The 12,492-nt window shown below is 29.7% G+C and overlaps 1 pseudogene; it reads right to left on the bottom strand.

The window, feature by feature from the left end:
• Positions 1–12,121, bottom strand: part of LOC149572299 (CBL-interacting serine/threonine-protein kinase 8-like) — a 31,896-nt pseudogene extending 19,775 nt beyond the window's left edge.
• Between the last annotated feature and the right edge of the window lie 371 nt (positions 12,122–12,492).

The raw sequence follows: 12,492 nt of genomic DNA, 5'->3' as shown, positions 1-12,492 counted from the left end.
TTATACATAAAGAGTATATAATATTAATAATCAATAATTTATATAAAATTATATAATTATATAAGATAGAAATATCAATTGTTATATATTATATAATTAAAAATATTAATTATATATATATATATATATATATATATATATATTAATGCCATTGATAATTAATACATATTTGTATGACAATAGTATATGTTATTATATTATTTTTATATATTAAAGTAATATTTAATCAAAATGATTCATATATAACATATAATCATATATAATTAATATAATAATATCTAATATAACTACCTTATTAAATATATTAATATTAATTAAAAGACATGTCCCTATGAAATACTGGATATATATATATATATATATATATATATATATATATATATATATATATATATATATATATATATATATATATATATATATATATATATATATATATATATATATATATATATATATATATATATATATATATATATATATATATAAGATTATAAAAATTTGAAGAGAATCATATAAAAAATAGTATAAATCTCTTACAAATAGAAGGCAAATAAATAATGTTCCCAAAGGGGACATTACAAGTGGTATCAGAGCCCATCTTTCTTGCTAGCTTGTGGAATTTTTTGTTTTGATTCAAAGACACTAAAAGGTATATGGTGAGATTGTCAATAGGAAGCATGAAAGGAGAATGGAGGAGACACCTATGAAATTCTTTATCTACAAAATCAATGAGAAGTATAACGAATAAGGTTTGATTATTGGAGAAAATTACATAAGGTTTAATCAAAAGATATTATCGAATAAAAAATTATAGAAAAGTCTGATTGATATTTGTGCCTAAGATAAAATATTTTATCAAGCATGAAGTTTTCATTTACAAAGATGTTATAAGCACTTAATCACAAGTATTCATAGTACATGCACACACATAACATTTCTCGAAAGAGAACTATGAAATCTTGCACAAAAAATTAAGGAATCCATTTCTTATTAAGCATCAAGGAGGTGTTTGCCTAGCTATTAAATGGTTTTGTAGTTGGATTTGAATTTGCCATGAATACTAGAACCCAAATGACATAGTGGAGTTGCATACAACCAATAAGGGTTTATTGTGAATGTCTTTAAAGGGTATTTTTTATTGAAAATAAATTCATACTATTGGCAAATATTATTATTGGGGAAATTATTTGGAAGAAATGATACACTTTTTTTACCACAAAGACATACTCCAATTTGCAGTAGAAAGACAAGTGTCTTGTTGATTTGTATTTTTTATTATAGTGTTTCTAACTTTGGAAGGGTTAAAGTCATGAACCAACCTTTGAATATATTGTTGTGAATGTGTATTGGGAATAATTTTATATAGTCTAAAGCACTATATAATATGGCAAGATGAGTAACTATTATAATTGCTATCTCAAAAGTTGTGATTGATTTAAGTATTGTTTTTTGGAAGCTTGATAAGTGTATAACATTGGGTGGTGTAGAAGGAAGTCACAAGAGTATGCAATTAATTCCCCAATTAAAAATTAGTGGATGACATGTCCCAGTCATGGCATGATAGTGCAACTATGATTTGGTATCCACAAATGTTGATAATCTACAAGAAACTCTCATGTTTGAGACTAATAAAAATTATTCTCTATACACAAACCAACTAGACTAACTCTTTCAAACGCACACTAGAAAGTCCTGGTACCTAGGTGCAGGGAGTTTCCAACTCTTTTTTGTGTAATCCTATGGATATCTCTTTCAATGCATAAAATCTCTTTCAAAATCTATTATCGTGTGGTGGTGATGATCACAAACTAACTTTTCAATAAGGCAATGTTTATCAAAGTCATGTTGATATGGAATCTGGTTGCTCAATCTGTGATAGTCAAGGGTATGGTGATATTTCCTAGACCAATCAAATAGAGAGCATAAATCATTATCTGTAGTTATCACTTATGCATGAGGCATTCAGTCACTATTTTGGAAATTTAATTCCCACAATGCCCAATTTCTCTTTGCCACCATCCTTCTGAAATGGTTAAAGAAGACTGCTGACTAATCAAAGGCCCAGATTAGAGGTCATAAAGGTGGCCATGAAGGTATGTGTTGGAGGCTTTGATATGTCTTTCTCCAAACACCCATTATTGGACTAGAAGGAGGTGTGAATTGACCGACCTCCAACTGGGTAACATAGAAAGATAGAGACAAAATAAATACTCGAAGGAGTATCAACCCCTTGATCAATTTTTCAAGTAAAGTTTGATTTTGAAGGGGGTGAGCCTATGTGACAAGTAGTGAGTAATGTGATCTTGTAGTACCATATTCATGATGTGATGGCAGAGAAAAATGCATCCATGGTGGTTCATTAGTGGAATGAGTAGGTGGATTTGGTGTAGTCAGTTGTGAGTCACTTTGAGGAGACAAAACCTTCCAGCATTTTGCCAAAAGCTAGCAACATTGTACATGTTGATGGCATCATAGGTTGTAAATTGATTATAATGTTCCTTTTTCATTGCAAAAGGAAGGAAATGTGCATCCAACTAATATAAAAGAGCATGTCACCTAATAATCAATATCTCACATGAACCCACTATTAGGAAATTTATAACAAACTAAAAAAAATTACAAAAGTAAGAATATTTTGAATCAACAAAGGAAAAAACCACAAATTATATAGCATGTGGATAAACATAAGAAGTGGATGAAGCCTATGGTTATAAGTTATTGGAGGAATACCACACTAAGTTATTGGAGGCATTTCACACCAACTATACAAATGATTAAACTAGATGAAGACCTGAAGTGCATATGATGATTTCTTAGTCACCACTTCAACATGTAATGGTAATGAGGTAAGTTATATATTTTATGCATTATGGAATATTTTTTAGCATCTTCCTTATTAATGACACATTTTATTATTGTGAAGAATATTGAATAGTCTATCAATTATTCTTGTTGTAATGAAATGATTAATTTTTTTGTTGATATGTAATAATCAAAGAATATTACTAAGTAAAATCAATAAGATTATCTAAGTTCATCACCTTCCAAGATAAGATAAGGCTAGTAGTGGAATGGGCTAGGTGACACCACTCGAAGGTGCTAGGTAAGGCCTGCGATGAGATGGGCATTGGGCTGCATCATCCAAAGGTACTAGGTAAGGCCTATGGTGGAGCAAATACCCTGGGGTACATCATACAAAGGCACTATCTTGGAGATGATAATTAGAGAGAGATAACAATAATGAAGGAGAATGGTGAGGCCCATGATTGGGTAATAGGGAACCCTATTATTGTTTCTCGCCCCATACTCAAAAAATGACGAGTTAATAAATGAACTATACTTTTGATTGACAAGTCACTAAATTGAGACCATAAATACCTTATAAGGGGATTGATATAAGGAAATCCTAAAAAAATTAATTTATATATAAATATGTACTAATGATTCTTTTTGGTTGTAGGTTCACAATCAAGGAATTGCATAACATGTGTCTTCATCTATCTACATCGTGTTTGCTTCGTGTCTTTATCTATCTACATCATGTTTGCTTTGTGTCTTCATCTGTCTACACCGTGTTTGCTTCATATTTCCATTCATTAAGATGTATATTTCACAAATCTTTTAGGATTTTTGTATGCAAATATGTTTTGTATCTATGAAGAATTTTGTTCGTGAATGATTTTGCTTCAGGACAGGCAAATTCAAGAGGGGAGGACTGTGATATACCCATTTCAGCACATAAACTAACTAATAAATAAGTATTAGATATAAAGAGTATATAATATTAAGAACAGATAATTTATATAAAATATTATAATTATAATAAAATAGAAATATACATTGTTATATAATATATAATTATAAATATTAATTATACATATATATATATATATATATATACATACGTACGTACATTCGTACGTACGTACGTACGTATGTATGTATGTATGTATATTAGATATTTATATGCCATAGATAATTAATACATATTTGAATGACAATAATATATAATATTATATATTTATTATATATTAAAGTAATATTTAATCAAAATGATTCATATATAACATACAATCATATATAATAGGGTGATCCCACAATAATGGGTTCCACTTTTTGACCAATTTTGAAACTGAAATCAATATTTTTGAAACAAACCTCACGTTCAAGTAACTATATCTCTAAAACTATTAATAATTTCAAGATGACATAAACTAGTGATTTTTAGTACTTAGTTCCTATTTTGTAACCATATTTTTTAATCTTGAAAAAAAATTTATTTATGTAAATTTTTTCTTCTCCTCCAAAAAGTGATACATAATAAAATTCAATATTTTTAAAGAGTGACAGTCTGCTTGACACACATAACTTTTTTTCTAGAAAATATAATAAGGTAATTCTTTTGGCGTTGGATTTGTAACATCAATATCCATAGGATGCATTTGGTTTGGTTCAATTTGGTTGAATATTGTATAGTTTGTAAAGTTTTGAAGTGACACAAATCGCAATTCAGACATACGTTCATTTTGACATAGATAACTTGAAGTCAATTTATCATAAATCTTTTTTTTTTTTTTTTAGAATAGAAAGCTATCTCAATAAGCTATTTCCTAGATATTTTTTCAAAAAAAAATTGATCTAATTTACTAATTTTCTCAAAGTTTCAAAGTCAGTTGATGTTCAATCGGTAATGAATCTATGATTAGTTAAACTCATATTTGAAAGTCTTAATGATTAAAATATGTATTACAATTATAGTCATTTGAAAGCTTGCTCTGAGCAACACATTATGGCATTTTTTATTTTATAGTAGGAGATCATTCATCTGAAATGGTGTCAAAAGAGCCAAAAAGAAATTGGTTTGACATAGTCACGGGAACATGATGTTCATTACAAACACATAAAGTATGTTTCCTGGGAACATGCAGTCCAAAAAATTTTGGCTGCCAAAAATTCAACAGAACATGTTCATGTGAACATGTCTAATATTTGGTATTTGCGCAAACATGTAAAAAACAAAAATCCTGATATCGGCTTCAGATAAGTCAGCTTAAAAATAGTGAAGTCGTACTACAAATTCATACAACAACATTTTTATATAGTTATTGCACAAAATTTATCTTGAGGCAAGGGGTAAATTTTATTTTATTATTATTTTATAATGGGAAACAAGAAAGGAAGGAAAAAAAAATATGCAAGGAAGAGATTTGATGAAGCAGAACAAAGAAATCTTTAGAAGACTATGGCACATTATCATCGAATTAAACAAGGTATGTAATTATATATATATTAGTTTTTTTTATGGTTTTGAATTTTAATTATGTTTCAATCTTTTTTTTTAATCTAATTTGATTTCTTTATAAATTTGTTGCAGCCAATCGACAAGGTGAAAGAAATGTTGAAGAAGGCTCAACAAAAGTAGAAGAAGTGCATATGGGAGAGATGTGAGGAACACTCCCTATAGAATTTCAAACAATGAATATTGAAGAAGGTTCAAGATTGCTCCCTACAGAGGTTTGAATAACAAAAGTTAGAGAAGGGTCAGAATCTTTTCCTACAAAATCTCAAACAATGAATGTTGGAGAAGGCTCAAGATCACTCCCTATAGAAATTCCAATAACAGAAGTTAGATAAGGGTCGAGATCAGGTGCAGGAACTGGTATGGATGAACTCCTACATATTGCCCAATTTATAAAGACTGCTATTTCTCCAAAAAAAATTAGATCATTTACTTAAAATGGATGTGGATAAATTGAGAAGACTTGCAGCTACTCTTCAACCATTAATTTTTTCTAAGTAAAGGTCAATGAATAAGAAGATAAGAGAAATTATGACTCAATTTGATAACACTGAAACACTTGAACAAGCTCAGTTACTTTCACTTTTGCTTGCATAAAAGAAGTTTCCAGAGGCATTGAAATTGTTAGGTGTAGACACAACATCAAAGAAGAGAAGATTTTCTAGAATGCAAATTGATCTGATTGAAAATGTTAAACAAGGTTTGAGAAACATAGGAAAATACTCTTGAACTAAAGATAAGTCTGTGGCAAGAAAAGTGATGTTGATGTCTATTTAAAGAGGAATATGACCCAAAATAAACAAATATTTTCAATTTCATCTAAAATGGGTTTTGGTAGGAAAACAATGAGAAAATATGTTAAGAGAAGATTAATTGTGGATGACAGTACTATGGAGGGCAATTGGGCAATCATGTGTAGAGCACCTCATTCTAATAGGATTGAAGAGTCATTAAAAAAATTAGTCATATCATTTTGGATTGATAATACTCATCCTTCATCAAATCATAGAGATGTTATCAGGCATAGGATTACATTTGGTCAAAATGAACATCATACAAAACATTGGTTGGACACAACACAACATGAGTTATATGTGTCATTTTGTAGTGAACATCCTAATGTAAAAGTTGGGCAAATGTTGTTTGAAAAATTGAACCCATACTTTGTGAAGTCAAACAAAGTGTTTGAAACATGTTGTTGTCATCATCATATTGAGTTTGATCTTCACTATTAGGTATTTCAAAAGTTTGTAGAAGACACATATGCTTTTCATGTTGCTCCTCCTAGTAGGAGAAGTGAGTTTATATCATCCATTCTATGTGACAAAATAGATGATCTAGCTGGTCAAATAAATTGCATCAAATTATGTGAAACATGTGGTGAATTGGCTCTATTTTCTTTGAAAAGTGAAAATATTGATGCAACAAAAAAATTGAATTGCCAAAGTTACAAGTATGTCAAGAATGAAACAAAGTTGGGGAAAGAGACAAAAAGGTTGGAATATGTTGAAGAGGAGTTACCCGTTCTAACATTTATGGACAGATTTAAGAATTTGATTCAACCTTATATTCGTCACACATTTTTTGCAAAGTGGCAAGCACAACAGTTTCAAAATTTGAGAGATGATTTCCCAGTTGGAATGATTGTATCAATTGTTGAATTTGTAGAGAACTATTCCTTTGTCCACCAAAAAGCAATTCAATCAAAATATTACTTTTCTAAGTAGGTCACTATTATGATACATGTTTGTAATAGGCATGCATAGTTAGATTTGGATGGTGTTCACAGTACAGTTCAAGCACAAGTAATTAAAAATGAATATCATTTTTATATAAGTGATGATAAAGAACATGACATTCACTATGTAGAACATTGCTTCAATATGTTCTTTTCTTATTTGAAAGAAAGAAACATAAATGTTGATAAACATTATGTTTGGTTTGATGGATGTGCTGCATAGTTCAAATCATTTAGACCATTTTATGCATTATGTAGATATCATCGCAATGAGAATATAAAACCCATATGGAATCTCTTTGAGAGTGGCCATGGAAAATGTGAACATGATGGTGCAAGAGCTTGCATCAAATGTGCTCTATGAAAGTATCAAATGAATTATCAAGGAGTTCATGTAAATGATGCACATGGTGTTGTTGAATGGTGTAAGACACATTTTTCATTAGATGAGGTCGAGACATCATCAACAACGAGTTGATATGTACCATATAGAGTCTTTTGAGAGATACTAGGTATGGATGTGTACATCTTTATAATTTTTATGCAATTAAGTTATAAAAATTTATTGTTAAGTTTTATTTTTCAATTCGTTGAAGTTTAAATTTAATTTTTCCATATTTTCAATTTAATGAACTTTTAGGTGTTAATAGAAAAAATATGCATGGTTGCAAGAGGATAGAAAAGACACGTTCCTTAAATTCAGTCATGAGTATAGATAATGGCAATTGGACATTGAAGACAAGAGAATATTCATGTTTTTGTGATAGTTGCATTAATGAAGATTATGAAGAATGCATCAATCAAGCACGTGGATATCAAGGTGCATGGATTTCAGTATCACTTGATGTTACTGATACATTTGATAAAGATGATGAAAATTTTGATGATATTCCATTGATTTCTGATGATTATAACCATATCTCTGGATTGGTAAAAGTGGGTAAGTATCATAAAAATTAATCTCAACTTGTTATTTAATTATCAATTTGAATTATCTTATATATACATTACTATACACATACACATGTATACTTGTTATGCAGGAGATGTCTTTGTAATGATTGCTAAGCCTAGAAATCATGAAGTTATCAGTTATTATTTATTGCAATGTACTACAAAGAGGACAAAGTTATATGACCCTAAAGAAAGTGATGGAATGTTGTTCCCCATAGGTTATATATATATATATATATATATATATATATATATATATATATAGGTAGGTAACTTTATATCTATCAAATTTTAAAATACTTAAATTTGTGGTGCAAGTTTTGTTGTGATAGAGGGAACATATTTGAAGCAAGACAAAATAGTCCAACATGGAATACACTTTGTTGATTATCAACCTAACAACAAGGTTCTACAATACAACCACCTAGTCATTGCTACCAGGCTTTGTCTACATCTAATCAAATTTAAGCATGCACCCTTGCAAGTGGAGACTAGATAGTGAAGATCATGAGAAGATATTACATGTTATAAGTGTACATCGTGGTTGGACTGACCTTTCAGATTTATTTTATAATGATTTGAATATCAACTTCTTTTCAAACTATTGAATTTCATCTTAAATTTAATGTGTTTTTAATTGTACGATCATATTTTTAGTTATCATTAGTTTATTAAAAAACTATATAAATTAATAATATTAATTGTACCATGGATGAATTTAATAATAACAACTTGATATTTAAATAGGCAATACAAGTTAGTTCAAACTTACACAATCATTAGATCTAGATATGTATCAAAGATAATTTAATATGTTAGAATTCTTAAATATCAACTTCTTTTCAAACTATTGAAGTTCATCTTGAATTAAATGTGTTTTTAATTGTACTTGATCATACTCTTAATTATCATTAGTTTATTAAAAAATTTAATTGTACAATGGATGAATTTAATAATTTAACAACTTGATATAAATAGGCAATACTTGAAGTTAGTTGGAACTTACACTATTGAATTTCATAAGTGAATTAAATGTGTTTTTTAAATTGCAAGATTATAAGTTCATAGTTATCATTAGTTTATTAAAAATATATATATTAATGCTAGTTTATTGCCTATGCTCATACTCTTAGTTTGAATTAGTTTAAATTAATATGTTTTTAAATATTATATTTTGTAAATTTTTTCTAAAATAATGTATCGGCTTGCCTAATTAACATATTTTTATCCACATAAAACTAATATTTATCTTTATTGGGTTACTAATTGATAATTTAAGAAATATGTATCTTTCTAACTTCCTACTAATTGATTTAACAAATTTGTATCTTTATTCCTACTAATTGATTTACCAAATTTATGTATCTTTAGTCCTACTAATTGTTTATTTCATATAATGATTACAAATAAATATAATGTTTTAAATTTATAATCTAAACCATTTGGGTAAATTTAGTAGTTTTAAGCACCTATATTAATTCAATTAAATAACCCTATAAATTATTATTATTTTTTTAAATTTTAAATTAGGTTCATCGATCAATTTGGAACTGAACTTTGAATATTGAACTATTGAAGTAGGTATTTAGAGAAGTTAATTTGATTATTTTATATAATGATCACAATAAAATCTAAATTTTAAAAGCTATAATCTAATTCATGAAGAATGTTCTACTATAATACAAAAAAAAAAAAAAACATGTATATACATGTACACATCTCAAGAACATGTTCTAGCTATGATACAAAAAAAATACACATACACATCTACATGTGTCAAGAATAAATATCTACATCTAATATATGTCTAGAACTGAAATGCATACATATGCAAATTGTAAATCTCAAATAAATACATGTATGTCTAGGAAAATATAAAAAGTCATATATAGATGTGACCATCTAACTACTAAAGTACTATATAGTCAAATAAATAGTGAAACATATGCATGCATGTCATCAAGATACTAAAATACACATATGTGTATGTAAGTCTGCAATATACAAATGCATCAAAAAATATATAAATCTACTACTACTAGAGGGACCCCTCAAGACACATACAAACAGAATGACCCTCTGATCGAGTCTCCTATACATCTTGTGGCTACTCGAGCACATCAATTGAGCCTTGCAACACACACACACACACACACACACACACACACACACACACACACACACTAGAATTCTATTTAGAAACATATATATACATGTGTGTACATTCAAATTAAATATGAGTGCATATATATCTAGTCTGAAGTTCATAAATAACTTTAAACAAACTATTTAAAACATGTACCTGAGCACTACTGGGTGCCACAACAGAACCATCTCTCTCACATACATGCCCTTAACCAACACTAGATGTGATCATGTGCTTAGTGACCTGTGTTTGCATGATTTATTATCTAGTTAGATTAAATTTTAAATATTTATCTAAACTAAATTTTTAATTAAATTCATATTTTTTAATTTCATATATTTAAATTTAAAAATAAATTATATATATATATATATATATATATATATATATATATATACCTAGGTCTCTAAAGGTGGAGGATGATCAATAGACTCTATCATATTGTCTATCGATGCACCTTCTAAAACTCTGACACCTATTGAACCACCCTCAACACCATGTCCAACTATTAGTAATGATGAGTGGAGTGGAATGTCTAAGTAGCTGGGTAATGGTGTAGAATCATGGTTGTCAAGTCAAAATAACATCTCCATGTACGATGAAATACTCAAACTAGTGTCAATCTCAGAGAGCCCTTATAACTAATCACCAAAATCATCAAGACCCTCAACTATGATCCTAACATCTCCAACTTGTATGCCCAAGTCATCTATAGAGTTTTGTGAGCCTGATGCCAAATGTTGTAAGCTACACATAGGTGTATCATTTGTCACTAGTGTGGTGGCTTGTTTCTATGGAACTATGGGGCTCTGATGGTGTCTAATGGTATCCATCACTAAGTGAACTGGCATCCCCTATCTACTAGAAATATAATTGATACTCTACAATAGATCCTCCAAAAATACAGTGCTACATCCATATGCATGTGTTGTCCTAAAAGAGCACAGACATCACCTGGTAGTGGTAGTCCAACAACTCTATATGCATCATCATCAGAGGTGCCTAAAGTGCTACTAGATACCTCTAAATATTTTCAACCAAGTGGATGACTCCATCAACTATGAATATAATGAGGTTGAGCCCCTATCTACAATAATATAGAATGTCTAAGTAGTTGATGTTGAGCCCCATGTAGAACTCATCGTACAACTACTATGCAAAATAAAGAGGTATCTAGTGGTTATTAGGATAACAACCATGTGCGACTAAAAAATGAGGAAAGATCATGCTAGCAATAATAGGATCTTTGCATTGTGTGACTTGGTAGCCTCTCACCCTACCATGTGCTCCCTCATATGATGGAAAGAGATCTCCTTTGATGATGTCTTTAGGGGCCAACCTCTTGACATCATCAAAAGATGCATCTCCTAAAATCTTAGCCCTAAGCTCCCTAGATATGAAAGGTAATATGTTAGGAGTAAATGAATGGTGATCTGTAAATCTAGCAATCATATCCTATAAAATCCTACATATAGTAGCACATATGTCTCTATATAGACCATCATCAAAGGACAATATAGACTAATATAGTCTATTGACCTCCTGCTCTAAAAATGAAAATAATGCATTGATATTGATGCATGGAGGTGGTGTAGTAGGACCTCCAGTAGGAGCTATAGGTGTAGCCTAACCTCCAATGGGAATTGCACCAGGAGCCATAGCAAGACCTACACCACCTAGAGCCGCACCAAGAGCTACACCAAGAGCCACAACATGAGCCACACAATGAGCCCTACAATGAGGTACAATGACTAGTTACCCCACCACAAGATGCAACACGAGCCCCACCACTAGAATCATGATGAGCTGCACGAGCTAGAGCTAGAATAGGAACTACATCAGGTGTTGCAACAAGAATCACATTAGGTTCTGCAGCAAGAGTTATCATAGGAGTCACAGTAGGAGCTATAGTAGGAGTCACATCAAGAGCTACAATAGGAGCCGCAGAAGGATGATGAACAATCTGATTGTGTGAAGTCATATATATACTAATGTGTCAAGAGCTAAGACTACTATACACACAATTTTTTATTTAAATTAAAAATTTATATTTAATTTCAAATGTACATAACACATCTCTAAGATAATCTATAACATACATTACATATCAATAAAATTTAAATATGATCACATATACATACATGAGAGTTAGAGTTAGATTTAGAATTATTTAGCTTGGAGTTCTTGAGTTTTTAGAACTTTAGGAATTAAAGATTAGTACCTAGGTTTGACTTAAATGGTTTAATGAGTTAGATTAGGGTTCAAATTAATTGCATGCAAACAAATTGTTTAAGACTAAGTGTCATTTTTAATGAAGATCCAAAGTACATAGTGAGTGGTTCATCAAAGTTA

The sequence above is a fragment of the Cupressus sempervirens genome, chromosome 2, assembly GCF_028749045.1.
Source record: "Cupressus sempervirens isolate cs-2001-9-10 chromosome 2, ASM2874904v1, whole genome shotgun sequence".
NCBI lineage: Eukaryota > Viridiplantae > Streptophyta > Pinopsida > Cupressales > Cupressaceae > Cupressus > Cupressus sempervirens.
The sequence above is the reverse complement of the archived record's forward strand: the minus strand, read 5'-3'. Positions and strand labels throughout refer to the sequence as shown.